Source organism: Leptopilina boulardi, unplaced genomic scaffold, assembly GCF_019393585.1.
Source record: "Leptopilina boulardi isolate dan_hultmark-lab unplaced genomic scaffold, ZJU_Lbou_2.1 LbouV2_179, whole genome shotgun sequence".
NCBI lineage: Eukaryota > Metazoa > Arthropoda > Insecta > Hymenoptera > Figitidae > Leptopilina > Leptopilina boulardi.
In genome coordinates, this window is record NW_026137728.1 from 791,895 (window position 1) to 817,402 (window position 25,508).

A 25,508-nucleotide genomic window follows, 5' to 3' on the forward strand; every position below is an offset into this window, starting at 1 on the left:
TTGATATGATTCGTATGTTATATTTAAGTAATTTAATAATAAATTTAAACTAGTAGGAAAAAAAGCGAATTTACTTTCAAATTTTATCTCCCTTAAATTTTAAATTAGGGCCAAAAAAAATATATTCAATTTTTCATCGATTTGATCAGAATTCCTGGCTGAAACCTCAAATAGGATATTCACTAGATTTAAAATAGGGCTTTAATCAGGATCTCGATAATTTTCCCTGTTTAAAAAAATATAAATACAGCAAGTTTTTAAAATTACCGTTTGTCATAGAGTTATTAATAATTAAAAAATTTTACATTAGTGTTTTAATCATTTTTTTATTTTAAGGATTTGACAAAAAAAAATAATGCGGTTTTATGAGTTTTATAAAAATATGTGATCTAAACTGTCATGTACCGAGTGCAAAACGGTTGTTATATTTTTATCCTTTTTTCTACACTCTTTTATTTTTATTGAAAATATCTGACGTTGGCACTCTCGTTTGTTAAATCAGCTTATTTCCTAACCTAAAAAAAGGTATTAAAATTTCATTGAAAAATAAAAATGAATAAAAGAAAGAAGAGAACAAGAGCTTAAAAGAAATAGATTGATTATTTTTTATAAAATCACGTATGTCAATACGTTAAAATGTGTTAAATTTGTTTTAAATAAATAAAACATTTAAAATTTTTAATAAGTTCAATTGTCATTTTAAAAAAAATTATAATTGTATTTATAATTGCATAATAGGATACTTTCTAGGAAAACTGACAAGGTCCTGATCAGTTTTCCCTAAGTAAAGCATTAATCGGGAAAACTGGTGTGAACCCTATCAGGATGTCATTTTAATTTCTACACGAATAGTACTTATTATTATTATTAATAAAAATTACTATTATTATTATAGGCTTATTAGCCTTAGGAACTTTAAATATTTTTAAATAAATAAATAAATAAATAAATAAATTAGTAAAAAAAATCTCTATTAACGATTAATAAACGATTTAAAAGAATTGTATAAAAGACCAGTGTTGACAACGTGGTGCCATTACTGGGCCTACTAAGCGTTAGCATTGGCAATTTCCCTAAGGGACATCGATCATCTGAGATAAAAGAGAATATTGAGATTCGAACCCGTGAGAATGTATGAAATTGAAAAATATGCCAAGCACGTTACAATTTGCGCTTGGCCGTCACCAGATTTTCAATGTTCTGTATTAAGTAATATGAGGAAGAAATTTTTCTTTCAAAAGTATAATGTGCATAAGAAAAGTTTGAAAAAAAATTAATTTTTTATTTAAATTACATGTTAAAAGAATTTTCGATTTGATAATAATATTACCAAATTTTTAAATTTGAAAATAATTTGCCATTTTTTAAATTTTAAATTAAAAATAATTTTTATTTTGTAAAATACTTGATACATTTCACACGTCTTCATAACAATTTAAATAAATGTCTAAAATTTTATTTCTTAAAAGATCGAACAAAAGTTTCTCTTTATATTAACTAACAGTGTACTTTGTGCAGTTGTATAACTTCGTAAAAGTTTATATATATAGTTATTTTATTATCACAAAGTAAAATTAATCAATATTATTTTAATTTATAAAATTTCATTTAAAATAACAAATTTTGCAATTAAAATAAAAAATGAAATTTAAATAGGAGAGAGTCAGTACGGTTGGGCCACGTTTTGACTTGTGACCATAACTTCCGTTCTAAACCGAATTTCAGATTTCCTCACGTATGGTTGGAAAGATCTTTTCAAGTGCAACATTTTCTCTGAACAACAGAAAATGATTGGACCAAAAGTGTAAAAGTTATAGGCATTTTAAAAAAATAAATTTTGTCGTTACGGTCGGACCATGGCTTCACGGTTGGGCCACTGTACAAAATCAATGTTATATGAAGGAAAATGATTAAAAATGTCCCGCCACAGAAGAAACATAGTATTATTTTCATCCCTAAATCTATATAATATTTGCCTGCAACAAATTTTATCTTAATTGATGGCGCCACTTTCTATCTGAACTAGCATTTGTTAAAATAGTATTTTTCACGCAATAAAGTTTATGCTTGTACTACGTCAAGTGAATCAAAATTCCCGCGGTTGGTTTTTCTCTTTCTTCTCGAAATTGGTCTGAAAATTCAAGAAAAATGACAATAATTAAATTATCTTTTTTTTCCCACTGGTAAATGACATTTTTGACACATCGCTACGTCGAAAAATGAATTTATGATGTCAGGACGTATCATAATTGCAAAATTTTAAGTGGCCCAACCAACACTACATTTATTGGTCCAACCATCGCTATCACGTCGTTTTACTTTTTTATTACACAGACAAAAATTGCATGATGTAAACATAAAATAAGGCACAACCTTCTCAAAGAACACTCAAACAAACAAACTTAGTCAACTTACTTTATTGTTTGCATCTTCTTCTTTTATTTAATTCATTTTTTCGGACACCACAAACAAGTTTTCCTTTTAATCTTTAATGCACTTTTACAACACAAGTCTGTACGAATTGCGCATTTCACTGAGACTTGCTAAAAGTGACGTGAAAAGTTTATAACCATCGCTAGTAATTATTTGCATGCAAAGGTAGATGGCGCTAATGTGAAAGGGCTTTAAATGCAGTACTGGCCCAACCGTAAAGGAGACCCGACTGAACTGACTCTCCCCTAGTTATTTTATTATCACAAAATAAAATTAATTAATATTATTTTATTTTATAAATCTTCATTGAAAATAAAAAAATAATGAAATTAAAATAGATAATGAAATTTAAATATACAAAAATGAAATAATTAAGATTGTAACAAATAATAATTTACATTCAGTTTAAATTGAATCGTGAATTTTGAAAAGGGCTCAACTCTGAAAACCGTAAGAGTCATTTTCACTATCTATTGTCATGCAAAAATAACACTTACGTTTTTTCGAGTTATGCCTTTATCGAAATTTATTCGATATCCTGTGATTTTTAACACGAATCGTACGCTTTACTTTAGGTATATTGATATTTTAGCACAATCGACGCTTTTTTAAAAATTTATTTTTGTACATTATCCTGTTGCCTTTGATGAATTTTTACTATATAATTTTCACTGCACTGAAAGAAATAATTCGTTGCTACAGCTAAAATTATTTCTAGTTTTCCCATATAGATGTTTAAGTCAAGAAAAAAGTGGGTAACATAATCTAATTTTATCTCCAGTTCAAAACAAAACCTCAGCCATATTTATTTGTCACTTTCCCCCAAAGCATTTGTTTCAATGTGCAGGTATATTAATACACCGTCCGACACGATTTTTGACCCACAAAAAAATCCAACATTTTTAGAAAATAGGACCAAAAAAATTACCCGTGTCTGGTATCTTGGGGTTTTCGGGGTCGCTGATTATTAATCTGATGTCAGATTTTCGAAATTCAAAATGGCGGATCCAATATGGCGGTCAAAATTTTAAGAAGTTATTAATTTTTTAGAAAATTTGGTATCTAGGGGTTTTTGGGGACGCTGATGTGGAATCAGATGTTATGTTTTCAAAATTCAAAATGACGGATATAAAATAAAAAATTAATAACTTCTTAAAATTTTGACCGCCATATTGGATCCGCCATTTTGAATATCTGACATCAGATTAATAATCAACGACGCCAAAAACCCCCAGATACCAAGTTTTATAAAAAATTAATAATTTTTAAAAGATATCTTGTTACTTTTCATTTAGGAGTTGTTTTCACTCCAAAAACCACAAACGACTTGATCTAGCAAAACGGCCAGACACGGGTAATTTTTTTTTGGTCCTAGTTTCCAAAAATGTATTTTTTTGTGGGTCAAAAAAAAAGTTGAATTTTGTCGGACGGTGATATAATTGACCTTTTTTATATTTCATTTTGTATAAAAACCAATTTTCGATTTTGACTATTCTTGTCAAACAGCTGATTACAATTGACTGAAGTTGCGCGCGCAGATTCTGCAAGGAGAATGCTGATGATTGGTCGATGGCAAGTCAAAAGCTTTGGTGGTATTAACCCCTTCACTGTTATTGACCTCTATAGAGGCATAAAAATATCGTGCCACCAGTGTGTGTATGACCGCTATAGTAGCATCTAGAAAAAAATAAGTAGACACAATACGATAAACTTGTCAATGGGTATTCTTAGGTATGGTAACATCAAGTTTTTTTTTTTTTAATTTTTTTTACCACATACGGGGCACGGAAGCTTTATTTCGCTACACAGCGAAGGGGTTAAGGCACATTCACACCTCAGTAAATTATGTGGACAAACGCAGACGAGGTGTGAGTACTATGTTAATCTTTGTATAAACTTAATGTTGAAAATAAATTGTTAAAAAAAAATCAAAATTTATTAATTAAAAGGTTATTTATTTTGAATTTCACCTCACCACTTAAAAGTTGAAATAAATAAATGTTAAATAATTGTTTCGTTTAAAAAATTTTGGGTATAGTATAAAAAATCAAAAATTACTATATCTTTAAAACGATATAATCCCTTTGATTATTTAAAATTACATTAATCTACATTTCATTAGAAAAAAAAATTTCATAAAACTTTTCAATGAATTTTGTTTCAACTTTCTACGTTATATTTTGACTGAATATATATATATATATATATATATATATATATATATAGCTCAAAGGTAGGTGTGTTTTTGAATAGGTAGAGATCGCGCTAGCTTGGACATTATTATTTTACACATTTTGTATATATCTCGTCTACAAAAGCCAGTAATTTTATTCGTTTATATAATCAACATAAAAGAGTTAACGAGTTTCATAAATTATATACATATGATACACACACACACATATATATTTTATGTACATATCTCAAAAATATTGAGATGAGGTGTAATTGTTTTTGAAATAGACTCGGTTTTCCACACCCGAGAAGAGAAGATATATATATATGGGCAAATCCACAGAACCGGCCGATTTCATGTTACTCACATATTTTTCTATTTTAGAAGTATTATATTAATTATTTTCATACTTCAACCATTTTGTAATATCTCTGAGAACCTATTGAAATAAGAAAATTGAATAAATGTGAACCTTCTACACCCTAAAAAAAGTAATCTTGATTCTAGCGAATTCCTCTTAATTTGATGCATATTTTCCTCTTATATATTGTATCAAAAGTAATAGTCTTCACTTGAGAGGATTTTCCTCTCGCATATAATTTGACAATTATGGTTATAAACAGATAAAGAAAAGCTATTATCATGCACTAAATTAAATATCTTTAATTAAATATTAAATATAATTAATGATTTATAGTTAATTACTTACATTAATTAATAGATTTGTTTATTTATTTAACTTTAATTCAATGTTTTTGACATCAGAACCTCAAAAAAATTGTTTTGTTTTATTAATAGTCACCAAAGAATAAAAATATTCTATATTCAAGTGGAATACTTTTGTTTTAAGAGGAAAAATTGAGAGGATATTAGAAGAGGATTTTTCCTCTCAATATGAGATTACTTTTTTTAGGGTGTAGTCTTTTATAAAAAATAAAATCGAATTAAGTAACTTAAAAAATGAAATTTACGGTGTTACTCCAGGTATAAATTTTAATTCTTATAGGTATAACTTGTTCGGCATAGATCCGAACAATTCCAAACTGTGGTGAATTATAGTTTACTTATTGAAGAATGTTTTGAAAGTAATAAAAAATATGTGCTCTTAAATAAAAAGAAATGATAATCGTTGAAAGTAGCGTTACTCATTATTTTATAATAGAGAGATTCTTTTTCAATCGCCCCAGCCCAAAAAGTCAATGTTCTGGGATTGGCTTCATACTTTGGTAAATTGTTGTCCTATATGATAGTAATAAATCCCTAAAATATAAACTCATTAAAAAAATATTTGTAGAAAGTAGAGGGGGTTGAAGTTTTGACGTTAAGGGTAACATTGTCATTTTCAAATCCGTATAACTATGACAAAAGTTAATGGATTTTAATTTATCTATAATGAATTTTATTGCATTTTTCACGTACTTTTCAAAAATGTATACGAAATTTAAAAAAAAAATTTTTTAACCCCTTTTTTTTCAAAATCAACCCTTATTTTTCGATTTTCACCCCTTCGGGTATTTTTTTTTTTTTTTTTTTTATTTTCATTGGAAAGCTGAGGTTTTTTCCGATGAGCTATGTAAATATGAAAATGGGACAACAATAATTTTGTGAGTAACAGAATATTAAAGTAGGCGGTGCCGATAAGGGTGCCGTTAAGGGTAACATTGTCATTTTCAAATCTGTATAACTATGACAAAAATTAATGGATTTTAATTTATCTATAATGAATTTTATTGCATTTTTCACGTACTTTTCAAAAATGTATACAAAATTAAAAAAAAAAATTTTTTGACCCCTTTTTTTTCAAAATCAACCCTTATTTTTCGATTTTCATCCCTTCGGGAATTTTTTTTTGTTTTTTTTTTATTTTCATTGGAAAGCTGAGGTTTTTTCCCATGAGCTATGTAAATATGAAAATGGGACAACAATAATTTTGTGAGAAACATAATATTAAATTAGGCGGTGCCTATCTAAATCCTCAAAGATGATCTCCAGGTACACCCCTTATCGGCACCGCCTACTTTAATATTCTGTTACTCACAAAATTATTGTTGTCCCATTTTCATATTTACATAGCTCATCGGAAAAAACCTCAGCTTTCCAATGAAAATAAAAAAAAAAAAAAAAAAAATACCCGAAGGGGTGAAAATCGAAAAATAAGGGTTGATTTTGAAAAAAAAGGGGTTAAAAAATTTTTTTTTTAAATTTCGTATACATTTTTGAAAAGTACGTGAAAAATGCAATAAAATTCATTATAGATAAATTAAAATCCATTAACTTTTGTCATAGTTATACGGATTTGAAAATGACAATGTTACCCTTAACGTCAAAACTTCAACCCCCTCTACTTTCTACAAATATTTTTTTAATGAGTTTATATTTTAGGGATTTATTACTATCATATAGGACAACAATTTACCAAAGTATGAAGCCAATCCCAGAACATTGACTTTTTGGGCTGGGGCGATTGAAAAAGAATCTCTCAATAATGAAATGTCTATACATTTTTGTAAATATCTTTTGCGGCGATTATTCGATTTGAATTTTTCAAATTGGAGCTTATTGCTTGTGAACAGACGAACAAATGTATGTATCATAGAATAGAGTGCAATCAGAATTAAAGAAAATATTCCAATAATTATCACTCTATGTTTAAGCGTGAACCATTTTCAACTTAGCCTTTTTTCAGTAGCACAACTACAGGATAAAATATGATGAGTTGAAAACATGTGTGATTATATAAAGACATTATTATAATTCTTGTATGCAAACGCCAAATTATATTTTCAATTTATAACGTCTAAAAATTAAAAATAAAAAAAAATTTATCGAAATTTAACTAGTTAATCGTGAAAAATGAATTATCCTTTCATTTGTTTTATTTTCAAAGTTATATCAAAATCGATGTCAATAATGTCAGTTTGTTGGTTAAAATAGTTAATATCAAAATTAGTAAGTAAACAATTTAATTTACAGAAATAAAAAATTAAATGCTAATAAATAAAATATATAATAAAATATGATAAAATATAAATAATTTATTTTTGATAATTAAAAAATTAATTATTTGTATTTTATCATACTTTATTATTCAAAATGTTTTGCACATATTTCAAATAATATATAAAAAAAACAAAGAAATGCCATTTTTAATTATAATTTCCAAAAGAAAAATAATATTTTCGTTTTTGGCTTTTAACTCAAACGGCATTAAAATAAAATGAATCACGCAAGAAGATAATTGTTCTTGAATATATTTTAAAGAAAGTAAACCATAAATAAAAGGTATGCTTGCTATTTGGAAAATTTTCATCTTGATAAGTAAAAATCGGCCGGTTCTGTGGATTTGCCCATATATAATTAGCTGGGAAATTCTAAGAGATTTAAGACTCGAGTGCAGAAGTTTCCAACTGTCGAAACCCATGAGAGAGAGGAGAATCTCGTGTTCGTTTGAAAGCGCACATAGAATTTCGCATACTTGTATATGCTGCATGTGGCTGGTTGCACGGCTGCTGTTGCCTAGGTTCATATAGCCGATACTATGTACACATTGCACGTATAGTCTCTGCAGTTCCTGACCAAATTATTGGAAGTACTGTGAAATATTGCATTGCTTTCACTTATTGTTTTATACACCCTAGCCTTCGTTTGCCTCGTTTTTCTCTCTTCCTCTACCTCTCTCTCTCTCTATACATATATATATATATAATGTACTATACAAAAATATTTTTCTCCGCAGTTCATTATTTTTCACCTTGCTATAGCAATCCATAAATAAAAGTGGACCGGAAATTCATTCACTTTCACAATTTTCTAACTCGACGAACTCGACTTTTGATTTTTTATTAAAAAAAAAAAATGGCATCACGAAAAAATAAATGTCAATGAAAACAATTTAAAAAAAAGGTTACAAACTACAGAAATTAACGATGTATTGCAAAAACATATAGAGAAATAATTTACAATAACAATCTTAATTTTTAAAAATTTACTGTCACAGCATACTTTTTTGACCCCACGGCAAATATGTTGCCTATATTAGCTAACGTAATTTGATTTGGCAGCAAATAATTCGCAACCCCAGCAAATTTTTCTATACGTGAAATAATTTTTCTTTATTAATTTAAAAATACTCTATGAAATCACAATTAGAAAAATGGAAAAATTATATTACTTAGAATTATTAACCAATTAAAAATGAAAAAAAAATTTTTAATGTAGAAAAAAAATATGTATAAAAATTTTATTTTATGGGGCAATAATTCGTCCAAAGATTCAGTAAATTAATTCAATAAAATTAATATGCGACCCTCAATAGCTTAGGAAGAATTATTTCCTTCTTCGATTGAATAATCAATATAAATTGCCAGTTTTCCCGCATATATAAATTCTTACACGTCTTATATGTAAGAAATAGTTGTAAGTAGAAAAATTTGAGAAAAATTTTTTTTTTCCTATAAACAGTGCCTTAGTGCAAACCCTAAGAGTGTAAAATCTATTTTACAAATAATATAACTTTTCTTATGTATAGAAATTGAAATGGGGTTCTGATGGGGTCCACACCAGTTTTCCCTATTTCTAGTGTGGCCTATGTCAGGGAAACGTAACGCTGTTTCCCGATTAATGCCCTAAAAACTTACTTTATATAATTTTTTTTAAACAGGGAAAACTATCCAGGCCCTAATCAGAGCCCTATTTTAAATCTAGTGAATACCCTATTTGGGGTTTCGGCCGGGAATTCTTATCAAATACCAAAAATAAAAAAAAATATTAAAACACCCCTTGTTTTACCCTATCAGGGCCCTAGTAGGTAATGAAACGCCACACCAGTTCAGGGTCAAATCAGGGCGACCTGAAAATGTGGATTTCCTAATCAGGGCCACATCTGGCGCGTCGTTTCATTCTCTAATAGGGCAGCCTGATTCTGCCCCGATGTGGGCCCCGGCAAAATTTTTACACGGGACTAAGTATAAAGGATCCATTTTATTGACTTTTTTGACTTTTCTTTGTTTTTTTTTTATAAAAGGTAATTTTAATAACCTAGTTTATTTACATTTTCTTAAAACAGGGAAAACTGGCAAGGCCCTGACTAAAGCCCTACTTTAAAAAGGGCAAAATGGGGAAATTTCCTCACTGGATATATAAACACGTATAGAGTAAAGTATATATATATATATATATATATATATAAAATTTGCTCGCAATGTATTTTCATGCCTCATGAGCCATAGTAAATTCGTTTATTCAAGTGGAAATTTATATATATATATATAGAATCTGAAAGTTTAAGTAATTGATTAGTCACTTTTCAAGTCAAATCAAAAAAAAATATATATATATATATATATATGTATATAGATTATTGAAGACAAGGTTGAAAACATGTATGTTCACCGTATTGGCAATCCTTCGGGCAATGGAACATTTATCTTCACAGCGTTCTCGTTCAGAATTTTAATCCGATTTCGTAACCTTGCTGATGTCTCTTTTTCTCCCTGTGTATTTTCCCACCTGTTTAACTTTATTCGTCTTTTTTTTCTATTCTTGGTACGTGAAAATAAAATCAAATATACGGGTATCGCTAAAACGTTATATATACCTTTACACTGAGGGAAAAAAAAAATTTATTTCATTCAAATAATTTATTTATTTAATGATAGACGTGTAACTGATTATTTCAATCAAATATATATATACGTTTTTTTAAAGGAAAAAAAATATCAAAAAAAATTTTAATTTAAACGATATAAAAACGATGATACAGTAAATGTGTTAATTTATTTAAACAAATTCTTATAAACAAATGGAAAAAAAACCGAAAATTATAAAAAAATTGATGAGGCTATTTGATTTCTTGGTTAAAGGGGGGGGGGAGAATTTCCTGCCAAAATTTGAGGTTATGTCTGTCGAACATAGCCTCGAACCCAGCGGCAACTCTGTGGACTTGCGGCTATATTCACAGTCAAAATACACACAAATTGTGAGGTTATGTTCGTTTGTTGGTTGGAATGGATATTTCCCGCCTAATTTTAAGCTAAATTTTGAGGTTATGTTAGTTTGTTGGTTAAGGAGGGGATATTTCCCGCCAAAATATGACCTAAATTAGAGGTTATGTTAATTTGTTGGTTAGGGAGGGATATTTCCCGCCAAAATTTGAGGTTATGTCTGTCGAACATAGCCTCGAACCCAGCGTCAACTCTGTGGACTTGCGGCTATATTCACAGTCAAAATTCACACAAATTGTGAGTTTATGTTCGTTTGTTAGTTGGAATAGATATTTCCCGCCAAATTTTAAGCTAAATTTTGAGGTTATGTTTGTTGGTTAAGGAGGGGATATTTCCCACCAAAATATGACCTAAATTAGAGGTTATGTTAATTTGTTGGTTAGGAAGGGATATTTACCGCCAAAATTTGAGGTTATGTCTGTCAAACATAGCCTCGAACCCAGCGGCAACTCTGTGGACTTGCGGCTATATTCACAGTTAAAATTCACACAAATTGTGAGGTTATGTTCGTTTGTTGGTTGGAATGGATATTTCCCGACAAATTTTAAGCTAAATTTTGAGGTTATGTTAGTTTGTTGGTTAAGGAGGGGATATTTCCCGCCAAAATATGACCTAAATTAGAGGTTATGTTACTTTGTTGGTTATGAAGGGATATTTCCCGCCAAAATTTGTGGTTATGTCTGTCGAACATAGCCTCGAACCCAGCGGCAACTCTGTGGACTTGCGGCTATATTCACAGTCAAAATTCATACAAATTGTGAGGTTATGTTCGTTTGTTGGTTGGAATGGATATTTCCCGCCAAAATTTAAGCTAAATTTTGAGGTTATGTTAGTTTGTTGGTTAAGGAGGGGATATTTCCCGCCAAAATATGACCTAAATTAGAGGTTATGTTAATTTGTTGGTTAGGGAGGGATATTTCCCGTCAAAATTTGAGGTTATGTTTATCGAACCCAGCGACAATTTTAGGGACTTGCGGCTATATTCATAGTCTTGAAACAGCTACTGCGGAGGCGATATATTTTTGTAATAAATATATATATATATATATATATGTTTTTTTACCTATATTTATTAGTAGCTATATATATATTTTCATGGTTCAAGAAAAACGTGTATAATACATTATGAATTGTTTCATATCATGTATTGTTTCACAACTACACATTAATCTACGGGCCAGCCATACTATACGTTGAATGTACAGAGTAAGAGAAAAATGAAGAGCTAGTAAAAGTACAAACAGTTCCGGAGAAATGGAATATTTCACGACGCTTGTTGCTACTCGAAAATAAAGCGCAGAGTGAAAATGGCAGGATAAAAATACAAATATACTTAGTCCATGTGAAAATGAACTTAGCATTACATACACAATACTATATACATGTATGTATGTGTTTGCGCAAACAAAAGGCAATTTATTTATACGTACATGTATACATATATATATATATATATATATAACAATTTTATTTATTTTATATAGAAAATGTCATCAGGCTTGAAAGCCTGAAAAATATGAATTTTTCATTTTACAAATTTGCAGAAAAAAATACCTTTGAAATTTAAAAGAAAAAATTGATAAATATCACCCAAATATATATATATATAAATTGTGGTAAATATTTTTAATAAGAATAATTTAAAAATTTTATTTAATTTAAGAAACGTTTTTTTTATATTATAATTGGATGAATTTCCGTTTCTTCTCTCTAAATCTGAATAAGTGGAATTTCACTTATAATGTTTCAAAAGTCTTCCACGTAGAAAAATAAGTGTATATGCACTTGAAAATAAGTAATTTTCACTCAAAAATAAGTGAAGTTTCACTTATTTTTAAGTGCATATACACTTATTTTTCTACGTGGAAGACTTTTGAAACATTATAAGTGAAATTTCACTTATTCAGATTTAGAGAGTTATCAAGTAAATTTAATCGGATTCATGAGTCGTTCGGAAATAACTTTTATATAAGGTAAATATCGAATAGCGACAGTTGAGTGATTAAGTTTGATTGCTTAAGTCATGTACAATATATATAAATATATATGTATAATTTCCATTGATTATTATAGCCATTTTATATTATTCTTACTATAGTGAGAAGATAACGAAATTATATATACATATATATATATATATTTATATATATATATTGTGTGTGTGTGTGTTTTCACGTTATTTGCAATATGCAATAACCTATTTTTTAACCGCACAATAGAAAATATTTTACAAAAATTTTTTTTTGTCAAAAGTTTATATTACAATTTTGAATAGAAATATTGTTAAATATTGATGTAATTTTTTTTTAAAGCATTGTTCTCGTTGATATATATCGTTTTTTCTTTGATCATGTTCAAACATTTGTTTAATAGGACTTTTAAATATAAAAAAAAAAAAATAAAAAAATAAAAATGTAAAATATTTAGAGTTTCTAGTTATAAATTTTTTAATTATATTTAAGAACATTTTTTTAATACCCTATAATTTATTCCATTTATTATTTTTAGAAAAAAAATGCATATTAAATAAAGGGAAAATTTTATATCAATTTTAAAATAATTGTTGTAATGGAATAAATTTTCCCCATCAAATATAGCATAACCTACTGATCTTCTTTTGTCCTTATACATATTTTATACGGAAAAAAATAAAAAAAAAAATGAGGATTCCCAAAGTGTTCGCTATATAAATAGGCAGAGTTTTTTTTTCCTTTTTATTTTAATGGATGTCCAGGAGAAAAAATTTATCTACATATAGATATATTATGCGCGCCTTTAGCCATTTGTATAAAAACCCATTATTAAAGTGATTGGTTCCTCACATCATTCGTTTACGAGGGATGAATTCAACACATTTTTTTTCTCTCTCTCTCTCTTTCCCTCTCATTTCATCCCCCCCCCCACCATCGAAACTGTGTGTCGAGGGGTTCTTTCAAAAGAATTTTCACCGCCCCAGTAATTTCCGCGTCTCTCGAGCAATTGGGAATTCTCCCCTGGCGAATCGTCGAGCACATTTTTGCATGTTCTAAATGTATCGCTCCCCTGAATTTCAAGGTATTTCGATCTACACTCCTCAATCAGGTTTTGGAAGACAGAGATGGAGAATTGCAAGTTCGAATGTGCGACGCAAAGTCACGAGTTATATTACCTTTCTATAGAAGTAACGACTGTTCCACAAGAACAAAAACACTGAATATATAAAGTTAAATATTTTTCAAGATAGATTTTTTTTTTATTTATATAAATATTGTTTAACATTTAATATGCTAAATCGCGTGTAGAAATAATTTTGAAGCAAATTTGATTAATTTACACAGTAAAAAGAAAATCTTATTTTCAAATGAGTCTTAAAATCAGCGCTAGTAGCTCTAATGAAAATTGCAATGCGTAAATTCAACAAAGCTGCCTTAAAAATGTTGCCTCTTAAAATAAGACCTCTTTTCGGCCTTAAATTAAGACTTTCTTTTTACAGTGGAAAAAAAATGTACCATTTTGAATTAGGAAAATCCAATGCCATACACAGAAAAAAAAAGTTCAGGAAAAATTATTTATATTTTCCAAGAAAGTTTATAAATTTTATAAAATTTATTACTACCTATAACAATAAATACTTTTCATGTACTTTTCACATGATATGTTGGCTTTTTATTTTTATAATATAGAAATATGAGAAATTTTACCTTAAATGCTGAACTTTTCAAGATTTTATCTGATTTTGAACACTTATATCTTCGCAGGCGATTAATGAAAAAATCCCATTTTGGTTTTAAAATTTAAGTTAAATCTTCTTTATTCATCTTATCAAAATTTGGTGATGGAGAACGAGCTACTTTTTATTATTATTCACTTTAAAAAATTCTCCGCAAAAAAAAGCATTTGAAGGTTAAAAAACAAGTATTTTTATAAATAAAATTCATACAAATAAATCTATATTGAGAAAATCAACTTCAGTTTTATAAAATTACTTGTTTTTTAACCTTTAAATTCGTATTTTAGGTGGATTTTTTAAAGTGAATAAAAATAAAAAGTATCTCATCACCAAATTTTGATAAGATGAATAAAGAAGATTTAACTTAAATTTTTAAACCAAAATGGGATTTTTTTATTAATCGCCTGCGAAGATATAAGTGTTCAAAATCAGATAAAATCCTGAAAAGTTCAGCATTCAAGGTAAAATTTCTCATATTTCTATATTATAAAAATAAAAAGCCAACATATCATGTGAAAAGTACATGAAAAGTACTTATTGTTAGGTAGTAATACATTTTATAAAATTTATAAACTTTCTTGGAAAATATAAATAAAATGTAACAAATTTTGACATTTTACAGGTAAGTTTTAATTGTTAATTTTCACGTAGTATTATCAATGAAAAAAAATTTACTAACTAAATTATTTCTGTTCTTTTTTATAAAATTTCCAAAGCTGTCAAACTAACCTATTTTCCGTTCAACTCAACTTAAAAACTAAATTTCAACTTAAATAAAAAAAAATTGCATAAAATAATTGTCAAAAATGAATTGTACGGATATTAAAAGTCGTTAATACGAAATATCAAATTTTTCTGAAATTAGGCTGCAACGACTATAGGTGAAATAAAATGGAATAACCCACATGATAAATTATAATATGAAAATAAGAATATATTACATAATTAACCTTCATCCAGTGAAAAGTGGAATTGTTGAATAAAGATAATGTGAAGTATTATCAGTGCTATATGTACACGATAAATGTATAAATTTCTATAAAAAGTAGAAAGCATAAAAAAAAAATTTTTCAAATAAAGGAATGGAATGTAAAAAAAAAAAGGTAACCTAATCCATCCCTCCTTCCTTTCAAACGATCGGAGAACAATATAAATATTTGTAATTTTTCTCTCTTCGTTTCAAACGATACGACGTGATGATCAATAAAGTTCTCGTCATTTGTAAAGCTTAGTGGCTGATAAAATCCGGCAACCTGCGGTAATTTTTTTCTCTCCAATCGGAGATGAGATCAAGGAGAAGATAGAAAGGAAGCTGGATACAGAGAAATTCAAGATCTTTGCTAAATATTTGTCCTGGTTTGATGGGGAGGGAGAAAGGGGGAGTTACCGCAGCTGAAGGGGATTTTCAAGTGCGTATTGGTGTGTATCTATCTATATCTATAAATTCATATAGAAGAGAGAGAGAGAGAGAGTGGTACACGCGCTTTGTATAAGTACTTATACTTGCACTTGTACCGATGAGTTTGGATAAGCTTTCACACAGTTGTGAAAATCGGTGGATCGTAAATTTCACCGGCGTTGAGGGAATCTAAGCTTCTCCTTGCAGAGCTACAGAGAGCTTTTCCACTCCCAGCACGTTCCATGCGAAGGCAACCGAAATTCATCGATCAGTATACGATCTCGTCGTTATATATGTAGAGTGAATCGGCCAGCGATTCACAAAAAAAAAAAATAATAAATAAGCGAACGTAACTGCTTTCCGTGTGGAAATTGAAAACTTGGTACTACTTAGTTTGACCTTTTAAAAACTAGGGCTTAATGTTGTCAGTGGAGCTAGGTTCTACAATTTTTTTTTTTGATGCGATTCTATCTTGGTCCTAACTAGCATACCTACTTAGAACATAATATAAAAATTGCAGAGTTTTTTTTTCGGCGAAGGTTAGAAAACGCTATTGTCGATCGTTATCTGTTTACAATTAATTTCACGGTGCTACAAAAATTTTTTTTTTTTTAATATACTTCTTATGAAATCTATTGGAGGTCACAAAAAAGTAAGAAGAATGGTGTATATAAAATTCTCCAAATACCCCTAAATTTTCATTTTAGATCCAGAAAACCATTTTTACGTATGTTTGGGTCGGTATCATAGCGGACGATCCAATATAGCAGTAAAATAATTGCGATATATTAATTACTTTAATCAAATCCCTTAAAGAGAGTAGTAAAAACGGATCTGATAAATTTTTTCTGAAAATTCTAACGCCATATTGGATCGTCCGCCATTTTGAATTTCGAAAAACTGATTAAAAAAATTCATCATCAGTCACGCTGAAGACTGATTGTGAGTAAGGGAACTTTTTTAAGCTATTCCAACTTGAATTTTGAAATTCTACTAAGTGTTATAACATATAAAACTGTTATTTATAATATTTCATGTTTTGTTAAAGATGTTCGTTGTTTTGTTAAGTTAGTTATTTTTGGTGTACAAAATAACATTTGATAGTCAAAATTATGATGTTGAACAAAATAACAAAATCATTATTTAAAGTTGTACAAAATAACATTGTTCATTACAGCAGGTGGACAAAATAACATTATCACTAGGTGAACAATATAACAACATCTAAGGCAAGTTTTGTGTGAAAATGATACCGACCCGTATGTTTATGCATAAAAACCTTTGTAACTTTCTTATTTCGGCACCGATTTCAATTTTTTTTTTCATTTTGAAGCTGAGAAACAGAGCTTTTTAGCCCATATTCGATATTTTTGTTTAAATTAATATTTATAAGAGAAAAATTACAAAAATGTTCAGAAGTTTTCATTTTTCTCGCAATTTTTCAACTTTAACTGATGTTTTCATCATTAATTTTGATTTAAACATTTTTTCTCTACTAGCGCTATTAAAGCGTATTAAATTCTGCATCCAATGAGTCCTATTTGAATAGATTTTGTAAAAAATTAACTGAATTATTGTAGTTTTTCTCTTTACTATAATATAAAGAGTAAATTGGAATTCGAGATTTCTCATATTGTTTTAATAGAAATATTTCTAAATTGTTATTTTATACCCTATTGAAAATCCCTGTACAAAATTTTGTACAAGAAAATGTACATTTTCGTGCACCAGAATTTAGATCAAGTTCTGGTATCAGAACTTGTACAAGATCTTGTAAAAATTTATTTAATATTTGTATACAAGAAAATGTATTTGTTCTTGTACATATGCTTGTGCAGATTCAAGTACTTTTTCTTGCACCAGATTTGATACAGCTTCTTGTACATATGTTTATTTATGTCTTCGTTTAGTAAAAATGAAAAACTTTAAAGACTGCGCAGTAGTTTTCTTACAACTTTACAGCTGCGCAATAATTCTTAACATACATAATTAAAGAGTTTTAATTGTTCTAAATTAATAAAATCTAAAATTTTGTTGAAAAAAAAGTTTTTTCCACATGAAATTGTACAAGGCAATGAACGGTTTCATGTGTAAGTACATGTACATGAACCTGCATAAGAATATGTACGAGAACATGTACTTTTTCTTGTATATAAATATTAAATATATTTTCTTGTACAAGATCGTGCACAATATCTGGTACAAGATCTGATACAAGAAGTAGAATTTATTTTATTTCTGAAAATGCAAAAAATTACAAAAATTAGTAAAACCTTCATAACTTGGAGTATTTTTATCCCATTGTGTTTGTTTATAGTTCATTTATAAAATTAATATTTGTTAAAAAAAACTCATTGTTAGCATGACCAACATGGAATAAAAACTGTCGGAACTTGACGAATACTATACATAAACAATTAAGAATGAAAAAGAAAAGAATAAACTGTAATGTTCTTGAATCAGCTACTAGACCTGTTAAGAGAAAAACTACAATAATTCAGTTAATTTTTTACAAAATCTATTCAAATAGGGCTCATTGGATGCAGAATTTAATACGCTTTAATAGCGCTATAAGAGAAAAAATGTTTAAATTAAAATTAATGATGAAAACATCAGTTAAAGTTGAAAAATTGCGAGAAAAATGACAACTTCTGAACATTTTTGTAATTTTTCTCTTATAAATATTAATTTAAACAAAAATATCGAATATGGGCTAAAAAGCTCTGTTTCTTAGCTTCATATTTTACTGATTAGCAGTAGAAATCTACTAATTGCCATAGCGAGAATTGAGCAACTGACAATTAGTAGAAATTTACTGATTCAATTAGTAAAATCACAAAAAATTAAAAGGCATTAAAATAAGCTGCAACGCTTATTATTTCAATCCAATTTTGCTTATTTTAATACCAAAATGGATTAAAATAAGCAAAATTGTATTAAAATAATAAGCGTTGCAGCTTATTTTAATGTCTTTTAATTTTCTGTGATATCAATTACTGATTGAATCAGTAATATAAACATATGGCAGCGGCCGCAAAATCTACTGATTTAATAGTTAATTTTAAAGTTTATGTTATATACAAATTACTGATTTACATAAGGTATTTTCTATTGCTTGCATATTGACTAATTATATTAGTAAATTTCAAAAAATAACTGAAACTTCAGTTAAAATGAAAAGTACTGATTGAATTAGTAAAATTTCTACTGATTCAGATTTAGAGAGTACTACCTCCAATAGGTTTCATAAGAAGTATATTAAAAAAAAATTTTTTGTAGCACCGTGTTTTCATTAAATAAATCATGATTTTTTAAATTTCTATCATCTTATCGTCTTCAGTGGAACTAAAGGCGTGTGTATACCAAATTTCAACTAAATTGATTAATATTTGACGAAGATACGACGATTTATGTTTTAAAATTCAATGAATTTTGAGAATCTTTAAAAAAGTATACAACATTTAGAAACTTTCGATGCTTGCACAGGTTTAAAAGGTTTTGGACCCAAGCAACAAAAATCTGTTTCTAAGGTAAATTTTAACGCTGATTTTGAAAAAAATCATAACTTAAAGGTTTTTAGAGTTGCTGATTACATATTTGAAGTCAGATTTTAAAATTTCAAAATAGCGAATCCATTATGGTTATACTGAACTTTATAAAAAAAAATCTCCTACTTTTTATAATATATCAACAAATAAAAATGAAATATTACTCAGACAAAATGTAAAATTAAAATATTAAAAATATAATAATAATTGTTAATTTTTTTATCAGTACAAGAGACTAGTTGAAAGTGAATATTACTTTTCAACTATTATTCTGATGATATTAAAATTCAAAAGTGAAAATCGCTGCGCAATATTATCCGTGAAACTTATTTTTCCACGAGAAACTTGTGTAAACTTGCTAAAGTACACGGTTGGCAATGGCCCGTATTCAGTAAACATAATCGTTAAGTTTCTTTCCCTTGATTACAAAACACGTTGAACTAGCCACCAAGCACCTCGAACGAGAAAACACTTAACATTGTAAAACTCGCGCTTCGCTGAACGTGATTATTCCTAACTGACAAAACTTATGTGTAAAAGAATTTTTCCCCATTTTTGTGCGGAGAGAGATATATTTATATTGTCAAAAAAAAGGAAAAAGTCATTTCTATTTCTTCTTATATTCCTTCTAATATACACAAGAGATATTATCTACTCTATTTTACATTCTTTTTCTTCTCTCACTAAAAATTCACTTAGAAAAATAATTTATTAAAAAAAAATACTTAAAAGGAAATTTTGCTTTTTTATTATAAAAAAAAAAAATCTATTCATAAAATGGAAAAAAAACTAATATATTGCATGCAAATAATAAGAGAGAAAAATTGAAATTAATTTTATTTTCTTTATAGAAATACACACTTCAACTGGCAAAAGTAAAAAAAAAAAAAAGAAATAACATTAGGGGAAAAAAAATTTTTCAAGTGAGACAAAAATTTATCACAGATGAAAGAAAGAAATTTTCAATTTAATAAATTGAACGATTGCATACTGAGATATTGAAAAGTGCACATGAAAAGGATTTGTTCAATTGCCATATGAATTTTATAAAAAATAATTCTCTTCATAGTTTTTCCTTTTTTTTTTACATATATAAGAATCTTTGGAGTTTTCTTCTTTTTTTTTTTTTTTTATTTTAAAATGTAAAAATTCATCTTTGATGATCACGTAATTTGAGTATTAAATTTTTCTTTAAGAAAAAAACTTTCTTAAAGGATTTTCAATGTCTCAAATTACGTTCTAGTGCACGTTAACGAGATTCACAAAGGAATCGAATTTTCATCATTTTATACACATACCACTTCCTTTGTCCTTTGTTGTAAAATTCAGAATACATATCAAATATCTGTATTGTGAAGTCAATGCTATGAATCCAATTGAAAAATAAATATCCGTCTCCTTTATCAATGTTATCAATTTTCAGAAATTTTTAAGCAATTCAGATCAATTAATGGCTTTTAAATATATATATAAATTAATTTTTAAAAAAAATACTTGGACAGAAAAAAATGTAAGTTATTATTTACAATAATATAGAATGGTAATTTTATAAATTAAGTACGCTATTTTGGATCCGCCATTTTGAATTTTTTAATTTGAAGGTCTAATTCGAATTTAGCACCCTCGAAAACCCCCTTACACCAAGTTTCATTAAAATCCGTTAAAATTTTAAAAATTATATCGGTCATTTTGGATCCGCCATTTTGAATTATCTAATTTAAACCTCAAATTCGAATTCAGTACCATCGAAAATCCCTTTATACCAATTTTCAATAAAATCCGTTAAAATTTTAAAAATTAAGTACGCTATTTTGGATCCGCCATTTTGAATTTTTAAATTTAAAGATCAAATTCGAATTCAGCGACCCCAAAAACCCTTACACACCTAATGTGGATTAAATTGGAAATAAAAATTTTTTTTCGTTATTTTTACTTGTTTTTCAATTGTTATATTATTAAAAAAAATAAATTATTTAATTATTACTAAAGCAAATATCATTGATACCATTAGTGTGCGAATAATGATATAAAAAAATTTATTTTACAATTTACATAGAAAATTTTATTTATTTTGTTTTATGATGATCACGACAATTTTCTGTGCATTACAGAGCAATAGTATCAGTAGTAAGATGAAGTTTTAGTCAGACGTAATATATGTCGAATCGTGTGGAATAAGCGTCAGTAGTAAAAGTCACTTTTAGTCAGACAACATGGAATTAATTTTAAATATCGATATAAAATTCGTTTGTTGAAATATATCAGCATAAAAATGACGTAAGTAAAATATTTTAAGAAATTTTTTTTTGCAAATGACTATTTTTATATAAAAAAAATTAATATTGTTTCAAAATTTTTTGACCTACAGCTATATTCACTCCATTAATCTGACCTAACCTGACCTAACCTAACCTAACCTAACCTAAACTAAACTAAACTAAACTAACCTAAACTAAACTAACCTAACCTAACCTAAACTAACCTATCCTAACCTAACTTAAACTAACCGATTTGGCTACGTTCACGTCCGACTATTGGCTATATTTACATTACATAACATTTTAAAAAAATATAAATTAAAAAAGAATTACTTACCAAACTCGACTGTTTCAATATTTATCCGTGAAATCACTCCAACATTCTGAAAAAGATATTTATAACACTTATTTTAATGTTTTTTTTTTTAATAATTTTATACAGAAAATTTCACAACATGGATTTTTAAAAAAATTCTAAATGCATGCGTTTAATAATGTCACGCAGTTTAAAAAAAAACATGATCGATTTATACCCAGTGTGTACTGTGAGGGTTAAAATTAAAAAATTATTAAAATTAATTAATTTAAAGCGAATATGAATGTAATACACGATTCAAAAGAAAAACTATAAATATTATACTAGACTTATAATGTCATAATGCGAATAGCGTCTCGTTAAAAAAAAAAAATAAATAATAATGGATTGTCGACATTAAATTGATGCATTTTGATGTATACGTGTTCAGCTTTTTGTATCTTTCATAATAAATATCTCTTGCTGGCTGCTTCGGTCGAACTGTCTGCTTTCTAAAAATTTATGTATGCCGCGACTACTCCATATATTACAACAAAAACGTATGGGGGTTCTAGGGGAAATCGAATGCTCACCGAACGTTTCTTAAAAATACGACGCGATGAGTTCCAGATTTTTCGAATTGAGAAAAAAAAACTCTCGCGTCACCAAAATTCGTTTAACCTTGAGTTTTGGAAAAGCTTTTTAAATCGTAAATCCTAATACCTCTCTCTCTCTTTCTCTGGTATATATAGGTGAATATCTTATAATTATATGACGAGGGCAATTTCTTCTTCATTTCAGTACGGGTATATAATTTATTAACCTGACGCCATTCTTTCAAGTTTATCGTGTAAAATGAGAAAAGATGAAAAGAAAGCAATAAAGAATATAGAAAGGAGAAAAAGTGAAATAAAAGATGTGTGAGAGACTTTAAATAGCGTTATTAATAGTTCCGTTTTAAATTCTTAATCCACTTTGTGAGCTCATCTTTCTCTTCTTCTTTCTTAATTGTGTAATTTTAAATACTAATTGTTCGTGAGAATTATTTTTTTTTTAAAAAGCAAATAGACGAGTAAATATAAAGCAATAACCTTAAATGTCTTGAATAGTGTACTGTGAAATTGCCTTCTTTTGTCGGTCGCCTTTTCTTAGTTCACATTGGATTTTTCTACCGCACTGAGACCATTTTCTCCCCCTAATAAGCCTATTAAAGGACGTTGGTTGGCTCATAAACAGATCTTTAAAAAAAAACAAAATAAAAATAAAGGACATTTTAACCAAACATTTAAAATGTTTCTTCATTTATAAAAATGTCTATTTTGCAGAAATTGTATTTTAAAAAAAAAATTAAACAATTATTTACTTAATAAAATTTTATAGTATTAAAATTGCAGTATTTTTAAAATGAAAAACTACCAAAAAAACTTGAATCATCAATTTTTTCCAATACGCGTGCATTAAAATTTGTTCGACGATAAATTAAATTATGAAAACGGGAAAATGAATAATTTTTGGGCGATTCTGGCTAGGGAGTCTCTTAAATAGAGAAAAAGAAAAGCATAAGACAGCATCTTGCTGGAAAAAAGAAAAGCGATGGTGGCGTAGAGCCAAGCCTCTTCCGTATCACTGTTGGGTGTCGTTTATGTCGAGAAATCAATGAGATTGAAATAAAATAGAAGACGGATTCGCGGTTCACCTTTATATTCCCCGAAAGCTCTTTCAGCTTCCTCCCGATTTCTTACTTCCTCTTATTTCTTTTTCTTCTTCTTCTTCTAGCGGAATAAATGTAGGCCACACATTCGCTCAAGTTGAAACCGGCGAATGTAGACCACACGTTTACAGTGTGGCTTAATTTTATTTTAAAGTATACTGTAGAAATTATTTTTTATTTTTAATAATTTATTTCATAAAAAAATATTGCAGAATATATTTAATAACTATTTTAAGGGAACAAAAATATATATTTAAACAAATCGAAAAAATTTTAGTGAAGTACAAATTTTTAGATTTGTTTCTACTGGATACAACTTTTTTAACAAGGGAATATTTTAATTTAATTAAAAAAAATTGCAAAATATATTTAATAACTTTTTTAGGGGAAAAGAAATATTAATTTAAACCAATCGGGTCAATATTAGTGAATTATAACTTTTTAGGTTAGGTATAGTAATTACGACAAAGTATCGCTGTTTTGTATAATGTTTATAAGCCTCATTTGCGCCAGGCTATTAAATACCAATTTTTTTTTTAAATCCAAGACAAATAATAATTTAAGTGTCTTATTTTCCAGAGTGTAATTGACAACACAATAAAAAAATATTTAAGTAATAGAAATTGTAAGGTAATGTAGTTGCAACGTTAATACCACGGTCAACATAAAAACAAGAATGTCGAGACACAATGAAAATTTACGTGATTGCCGCGCCACTAGTAGGTCGTTTCCTAACTAAAGCGTTTGAACTTCTACGAAATTGGCGCGAAAGTTTAAAAGTAAATACAGTAATATCTTTTTATTATTAATACTTTTTGGCTTTTAAAATATTTTTTAATTAATAATAATAATGATAATAATAATAATGATAATAATAATAATAATAATAATAATAATAATAAATACAGATACGAATAAAACAAAATAAAAATAAAGTAAAGAAAAATTTTAACAAAAATTAGAAATAATCCAACGGTGTAAATGTGATCGTATTGAATGTAAAAAAAAAAGAAACATAAAGCAGGCCAGTGCGTTTGTATACTTTTTATATGGTTGGAGTGTTATTCTCGACACTCTCTGCGCGCACACCTATATCTTTATATTTTCTCCATCCACTTCGATTGTGGGAAGCAACCAGTTTCAACGTTCCGGATGGATCCGACAGATCGAACGGCTCCAATTTCCCGCTCGACGTCACAACCATACGAGACGTTTTTTTCTTTGAGAAGAAAGAGACAAAAAAAGAAACGACGCGTGGAACCACACGAAGAAAGGACAAAGATGGCATTCGGCAAACGTTCCACAAGGAACTTTAAGAGAAAAGAAAAAAGGGAATAAAATTTCTCTCCCCTCCCTTTTCTCTCTCTCTCTCTCTCTACCATCATTCCAAAGGCGTGTGAAAACGTTTCTAATAATTACTGATTACTTTGTCCAACGTCAGCTAACTTTTCTTTTTTTTTTCTTCTATCGTCATACAAAAGTTAATCGTGCCTCACATCTTAACTCACACACAAGTTGTTAAATACTTTATTTCTTTTCTAGCTTTCGATTTTCAAATGAAACCTAAAATTTTTTTCTTGTGTTTTTTTTTATGACTTTGGAAACAATTCAATTTCCAAGATAGAAGAAAGGTGGATTTTATAGCTCTTTTTTTTTAGGATGAACATTTCAGTTCTAAAAGAAATAGAAAACAGGAAAATAAGAATTGCTGACGCTTTTATTCAATTCTAATTAGAGATATATCTTTTCTTTTTTAAATACATTAAAAAAAAATCAAAATAATTTTTAATTATTATTTTACATTATTGATATTTGTTTTTTTGGTTGGTCGTTTCTTCTCTATTTTGTAATTAATTGACATCATATAAATTAACATTTAATAAAATAAATTATTCTCCAATATATAAAGCAATAAATACATTACTGCATTTAATTTAATCGAAATGCAATATAATTATCTCCTTTTTGAAAATTGTA

The 25,508-nt window shown here is 27.9% G+C and overlaps 1 long non-coding RNA gene across 2 annotated transcripts in view; it reads right to left on the reverse strand.

Annotated features, from left to right (window-relative positions):
- LOC127277766 (uncharacterized) overlaps window positions 1-25,508 on the reverse strand; it is a 209,552-nt gene that overhangs the window by 56,969 nt on the left and 127,075 nt on the right. For both annotated transcript variants that reach the window (XR_007842405.1, XR_007842404.1), the window contains one exon: window positions 21,863-21,908. This is a non-coding gene — a long non-coding RNA (uncharacterized LOC127277766). The remainder of the gene's footprint in view (window positions 1-21,862; window positions 21,909-25,508) is intronic.